Genomic DNA, 7,359 nt, shown 5'->3' on the forward strand with positions numbered 1-7,359 from the left:
GGGGTGGGAGCTCTACTTAGATCCTCTGATGGATCCTTCATGGCTTGTCGTAGTCGCTTAATCCCAATTGTTGACGATATTAGGGAAGCTGAAGCATTAGCTCTACGTGAGGCATTGCATTGGTGTGTTTATCTTAATTGTATTAATGTCTTATTTGAAAGTGACTCGTTGATTGTGGTTAATAGTGTCAATTCGTCTGATCCAGACTTGTCTGTTTATGGGTCAATTATTCAGGATTGTAAGTCTTTGCTAAATTGTCGACACGATTATAAAGTGTCTTTCTCTCCAAGCCTAGTGAACAGGGGAGCCCATGTTGTTGCACGACATGCCCTGTCCAATGCTAGCGAGTTTGTGTCTTTTTCTGCCCCGATTTGGTTGCAGGAGACTATTGTTGCTGATTCGGTTTAAGGAATGAATATCATCTTTGTTTCAAAAAAAAAAACTCTAAGAAAAATCGTTTAAAGAAATATTCATCCATATCACTATAGAACATGCGAGTCATTAAAAGAATTGCGTCCATGAATTATGTTTTAAACATTCTCACGCTCTCGAGATGAACCAATAAAGATCGAAATGCAAATCTTATTCTCACACCTAAATATCCATCTTATTTATTTTTCTAAAATAAAAGCTCTAGCTTCTATCTAAGTGTAAACTAAAAATTAATGGAGTTTGCTAGCTACCAAATCCCCAAACATTACAAATTTAAGAAGCACCAAAGATGAAACTTACCTAAATGCGAAGATTTCAAACTTCACTTTACCGCCATTTTCCATCGCTTGCCGCATGTAAAACAGCTCTACTCGTTTATGCTTTTTAGTGTATCCAACATAAAAAAAAATGATAAGCAGTTAGTTGTAGAAGAAAAATGGAAAGGGAAAGGTAACGAAGAAGAGGAAAAACGTAAAAACCATGTTTTGTATTTTCAGAGAAATCTCCAAAGTTGCCGTCTTTACAAACGGCTACAAAATGTTTCTTAAATATCATTTCTCGAGAAAGACGCTCTAAAAGTTATTACTAATAGGATAAAAATTCCTACATTATATTCAAAATACTATAATATGCTATTGTTTAAAAAATATTACAACAGTGCCATTAAGAAAGGCACTTTAGAGGATATTTCGTCTCTTTCAAATCTACTCATTCTGGTAGTTGGAAATTTTTTCACAAAAGTGCCTCGAAGCTTTAAATTCCACGCTTTCTTTCTTTAAACATCAACAAATATATTTAATAATTAAAAGAGGTCAAATGGAATAAAATTAATTTATTTAAGCTTAGCCAAATAATTAAGGAATTAGATATAATCATGCTCATAAGGTATTCTACAATAATTTCTAGTTAAATCAATTTCCCACCTAAATGATATATGAAGTTCATTGAAAAATTTAATTTAGTTTTTTTTGGAACAAATTTAATTTAGTTTTTTAATTTATATTTTAACTTTCAGATAGTGGGCGTTAGAAAAAAAAGACTAATACACTACAAGAAAATAGTGAGTTAATGACTGATTTTAAAGACTAAATGAAATTAGTCATTAATTAACTACTAAAATTAGTCATTAACTATATAAATGGTTGGTAATTACAATGAAGACACGGGCCCAACTTTAATACCTACACTAGCCACTAAACCCAATAGTTAAAGACCACCGCTTAAGTCCTTAAATCTATTCTATTAATTAAAAATAATAATAAAAAATTATTTATTAGATTTTTTAACTCTTAACTCTTTCTCTCTCTGAATAAAGGAATCCCGATGACCTTTTTTTCTTATGGCTCCTTGACGCTTCCTCTCTCTAACCCTAATCCTCCAATGACGTTTCTAGAAACTTTAATTCTCCTTCATCTTTTTTCTTCTAAAGCTTAGAATCTGCAGCTTCATCCAGATCTCAAGCCCCACCGTCGAACTTGCAATATAAGTCGCTCGATTTAATAGCACAGAACTTCGGTTGGAAGGAGGAGCCGGAGCCCAAGCCGCCCTGAAATGTCTCCTAAAATGGAAGACCGAAGATGAAAAGGAGAAATGTTTCAAGTCAAACGGGATGAGGAGGAGCTGGAGGAAAGGATGAAGGGTGGTGGCTGTTGAAGCTGCCAGAGACTGTGGCTGAGAGATCGGTTAGGGTTTCAGGTGATTTTTCAAATTGGTGTTGTGCAAGGGTTTTTCTTCTTACTTTTTTGCTAAAGATCTATGGCATTTTGTTTATTAGTAAACACTCTAGAAAAATGCTTGCGATTTCTTAGATGTGGATGATTATTTGATTTCAGTTTAGATTGAAATGCGATCCTGTAGGGATTAGAATACTGCTCTTTCCTAATAGTGTTTGTTGTGTTTTTCCTATGCTTTCTTTCTTTTTTTGTTCGACTTGGTTAGGTTTGTGTTAACAATATGTTTTATTTAATAATTTTGTAGAAATGATCTTTCAATTGCGACTTAGAATTAATTACTTGAACCATGTTATGGAGTTAAAGAGAAACATCGTTATATGGGTGGGTTTCTCTGAAATCTATTTTACATTATAAAACTTTCAGGAATTTCAATTGTACAGATAGCCATTAGGACTCGATTTCAATCCTCTATGTGTATTGGAATGAGTCTAATGATGAACTGAACTTTTGGAATGATGAGAATTGAGAAGAATTAACAATTTTCCCTGGAATGAATATCAATTCCCTTGACCTGATTGGATATACTTCAATTGATGTAGTGAAATGTATTTTAATTTGGTTATGAGGAGCAAGATAGTAATTTTAAGCACTTTTGACTCTTGTAACTTGGATTTTATTTCACTCATTATGATAATTCTTAATATTTTTCTAGTCATTGTTGATATTGGATGTATGCAGAAAGTATATTTTTGATGGCTTGGTGATGTTTTGCTTACTTATGCTCTTTCTTTCTCTTTTGTCGATGTGTAATTGCAAAAAGACCATCAATCTTTGACGATCGACTGTTGAAACATAGGTGTTAACCACTTTTAGAAAGAATGATATTACGATACTGAGTGGAGGTCTTATGGATCTGCAAACCCTTCAAAACATGTAAATGGGTGATGGAAATTTCTCTCAGGATAGAGATGTTCATTCCATTGTTGTCTTTGATGCCTTGAAGGAAAAACTTATGGGAGCTACAAAAGAGCTTCAAGATGTTTTAACTACTAGAACAGAGGTTAGTCTTACAAATAGTTGTCATTACTGTACTTGCTTAGCATATTATAACTATTTACTGTGTGTTTATATATGGTATGCCTTCAGAATTTAAAGGCTCATCAGAACAGGAACATATATCTTCCTCAAGTGCTTCAAGGGAGAACCCTTTTGCACTTCAAGCAAAAGCCATAACTGAACCGCCCCCTTGGTCAGGTTCAGGAGATGCATTTGGTCATTCACAGCCATCTGTGTAAGTTAAAGTCCCTGAAAACTTGTATGATAATACTTCTTGTCTATAAGCTGTCAATGAGATGCAGAAGTTAACCTTAATACATCCAAATGTTGGGATGCCTATTTTACATATTTTTTTCCATTTTTTTCTTTATGCTCCATGAAACTTGAGTATACCTGTCATTTAAATAATAGAGCTCTCAGTTGATTTGATGTAGTTTTCAAGTGGTTCTAAGGAATTTGACTTCTATGCACGTGTAATATGTGTGCATAGTTTTGAGAAGGAGGATCAGTAACCAGATGGTGATGGAACATCAGTGCTCTAGGTCTACAAAGTTATTGGGCTGCTGCATATGCAGATGAGTTGACAAACTTCCGAGAACATGGCCATGCTGGTGAAATATGGTAACCATTCATTTATTTTTACATTTCAAACAAAGAAATTCTTCATAACATTGCTTATTATAATCTTTCTAAGGAAATTTATCTAGCTGAATAGTCAGAGTATAATAGATTTTGCAAGTTGGTTTTCTGTTACGAGTCCTATCCTGTATTAGTTGCTTATAGAATCCTATACTATATTAGTTGCTAATTTCTTCTATACTCATTTAATTGATATTATGTTTTCTTATTGCCCCAACACTCACATATGTAGATAATAAATGGTCGACCTCTTTCTCTTCTCTTTAGCCTATTTCTCTTCGTTCTTTCCTTGACCTTCATCTCCGACAATCTAAACTCTGATTCACCTTCCTCTCTAACCTCCATTTCCCAAAGCATTTATCTGAAGACATGTTGCTGCTACCAATCAAGTCTTGTTCCATGTTGATTATCTTAATTTAATTTGTACATAATATAGACTGGATATCACTATTAGAATGATGATTTCAAAAAAATTCGGTTCATATTTCTGCACTATATATAGCTAGGGCTGTAATCGAGCCGAGCCGAGCCGAGCTTTGGCTTGCTCAACGAGCTTGAGCCGAGCTTCGAGCTTGTTTCGAGCCCAAAATCCTTTTTTGGACTTGGTTCATTAAGAAAATTATCTAACCATGAATTGTTTGTGAGTAAATTGTTAATTATATTTGTGAAGTTTGCTCGCAAATAACTCTTTAATTGTGTACATAAACAAGCTCACAAGCAAAGTTCGTGAATAAATAAACAAGATGCTTACAAATAGTTCGTTTATTACTCATTTATTATGTTTGTGAACGAACTCATCTAATAGCAAATGAAATAATATTAAGTTTAGATATTTGTGAACTAATACAAAACTATATAGTTTTCTACAAAACTAAAATTTGTTCATAAATGTTCTAATCGAGCCTGCTCGCGAGCTTTCGAGCCGAGCTTTGGCCTGCTCAAGCTTGGCTCGTTTACGAACCGAGCCAGTAAATCGTGTTCACGAGCGGTTCGTTTACAAATCGAGCCGAGTCGAGCCGAGCTTTTATCGAGCCGATCACCGAGCTGCTCATGAGCGGCTCTGTTCATTTATAGCCCTATATATAGCCATAACCCACAAGCTATCTTGTTCAATTAGAATGTGCTAACACAATTTTACTCTTAAACAAAATGAAACTTGAAAACCATTTACTTAAATGTTTTAGTTCTTAAACTATTGTTATGTTTCTGTAATGACCTTTTCACTGATTCAGTTTGCTTCAACTACCATTATGATTCAACCTTCCCTTTTACTTTTGGTATATAGTTCAATATGGTTAAGGTGTTGAGTATCATAAGGAGGTCAATTATGGAAAGTAAAAGTATGTAGTACTTGATGGATAGAAAATTTGAGCTTGAGTTCAATGTTCTTACTTATTGAAGTTCGGATGTGTTGTACATTTGTCGTATGGAACATTTCATGAGTTATACAGTGTGAATTAAATAAACATCTGACAAGTAATTTGTGGTTGTATGATAAGATTGGGATGGGAAGCTTCATGACAAATGGTTACTAAGTTGCACAAAAGAAAACCACCCAACTAAAATAGATTGCTTTGTTTCTCTGTTATGTGGGTGCTTATGAAGTGTCATGAAGAGCAATAAGATTATCTTCTAGTATTTCTATTATGATTCTATCACTAATTATGAACGTAAGACAAACTTTAGATTTTCCAAAAATGTTACAGTGGACGAACGAACTATAGGTTAAGAATTATATATATTTTGAATCAGCTATATACAAGTAGGAATTAAGCATGACGAGCTTATAGTTGAAGTTTTTCTTGTCGTCAGTTATTAATTATAAGGCATTATACTGGAATTTTGCTCTTTGCTGGTAGATTGGTATTTATTAATTATAAACACTACATGTGTAGACTATGATTCCTGATAACCCTTTTGATCACTACTCCTGGGAATTTTTCCAGCAGTTGTTTTATGTGAGAGATGGGAAATTTGCATGTCTTAGGGACTAGTGGAAGGGTGCCATATCTAGTTGGGAATGGAGAATCATGTTAGTTGCAATTTGATAAGCTCAGCCGGAAATTAATAAATGATATTATATTGCATCTTTTCCTTTTTTCAGGATATTCTCTATTATGTTGTTGCTGAACTAAAAAGTGACAGGCTGCTGCTTGTTTCAAATTATGAGAAAATACTAAGCCGCTCGCGGTACGAATTATGCAAGTGTCACCAGAAAATGCCAAAGTTCGATCCTGTTCCAAGTGGTTATTGCTTACAAGATTCTAATATTCTTAAACCAGATATCTTAGCTCCTGGTTCTTTTATTTGGGCTGCCGCTCTGCTCTATGTTCTTACTACACAAACCCTAGATAAGGTTATATTTATCTCAACAGATTAATGGAGTCCTTGATATGATCATTAAATGTTGTTTTCGGTTTACCAACCTGTTATATTTTGTGTAGTCTCAAGGCATACTCTGGTGAAAGTGTATAACCCTGTGATATCCTGTAGATAATGTGTTACTGTCAAAGAGGGAATACCATGAAATGCTTTGCAGTCTAAATATCAGGTCCTGAAAAAATGCATTATCAAACTTGTAGTTTTCATTTTCTACATAGCATGCTCTGCAAATTCTGGTTGCTATTTCAATTAAAGTGGTTCTACTATCCTTGAGTTTATGTCTGCATGAAATTAGTTGTTGCAATTCAGATTACACCATGGAAACAGTGCTAACAAAGTGGGTCATCCCTATTTCATAACTTAGGAGCAAGGTATATCAATTCTGAGCAAGGCAATTGCTGCTTGTACTGAGGTGATCCAGTAGCAAAAAAGGAAGCTTGTTGTGAAGGAGCCTCCAAGAGCTGTGAGTGTCTATTTCCACTTTGCTTATTGTATTCTTTTAAATTTTATATCCCTAGAGTAATTTTGGTTAAAGCTTCATCCTTTATTTTCCCTCAAGATAAAGGATGTGAAATCCAGTTAGTTGCAATCCATTTCTTCTGGTACATGTCTGACTTTTGGTGCATTAAAATAGGTGAGTGAACGGGATGACAAAAGGCACATATCTGACTTCTAATTTTAACATTGAAAACGTTACAGTTTCTGTGCTGAATCTGTACCATTCATTGATGTAAAATATCTATTAAATTTTGTTGTTCATTGTCATGGAATCTGTACCATTCATTGATGTAAAATATCTACTCAATTTTGTTGTTCATTGTCATGGAAACTATGCTACCTGCAAGATATCCATCAAATCTTCACAAGATGATTTGATTGTTCGACCAAAGGCACATTGGTACATTTTTAGATTATCTTGACCTTATTGATATGTTTTTGTTTACGGCTCACTAATTATTTATAAATTTTTTAGTTTCTTATTTATATTATGGATTCTTGAACATGTTTTGTAGATTACAATGAAATTTGATGTTAATTTCAATATTTTAGTCATTAACCATTGTATATAGTTATTGTTTTACTGTAAAGGAACTCTCTTCGATCCAAATTTATTCTGTTTTTGTGCAAAATATGAATTTTAAAATAAGAAAATTATTCAGTTTACCGTCGGAATATT

The 7,359-nt window shown here is 33.8% G+C and overlaps 1 long non-coding RNA gene across 8 annotated transcripts; it reads left to right on the top strand.

Moving 5' to 3' along the window:
• The first annotated feature begins 1,755 nt into the window (after positions 1-1,755).
• On the top strand, positions 1,756-7,150 carry LOC136216652 (uncharacterized). Of its 8 annotated transcripts, none has more exons than XR_010683351.1 (6): positions 1,756-2,127; positions 2,410-2,486; positions 2,926-3,165; positions 3,252-3,782; positions 5,905-6,645; positions 6,817-7,150. It is a non-coding gene; the product is annotated as an uncharacterized lncRNA (long non-coding RNA). The 8 variants fall into 8 exon arrangements; XR_010683353.1 differs by having other exon boundaries at positions 2,962-3,165; XR_010683354.1 differs by lacking the exon at positions 2,410-2,486 and having other exon boundaries at positions 5,905-6,156; positions 6,245-6,645.
• Positions 7,151-7,359: the final 209 nt, after the last annotated feature.

The sequence above is a fragment of the Euphorbia lathyris genome, chromosome 2 (genome assembly GCF_963576675.1).
Source record: "Euphorbia lathyris chromosome 2, ddEupLath1.1, whole genome shotgun sequence".
NCBI lineage: Eukaryota > Viridiplantae > Streptophyta > Magnoliopsida > Malpighiales > Euphorbiaceae > Euphorbia > Euphorbia lathyris.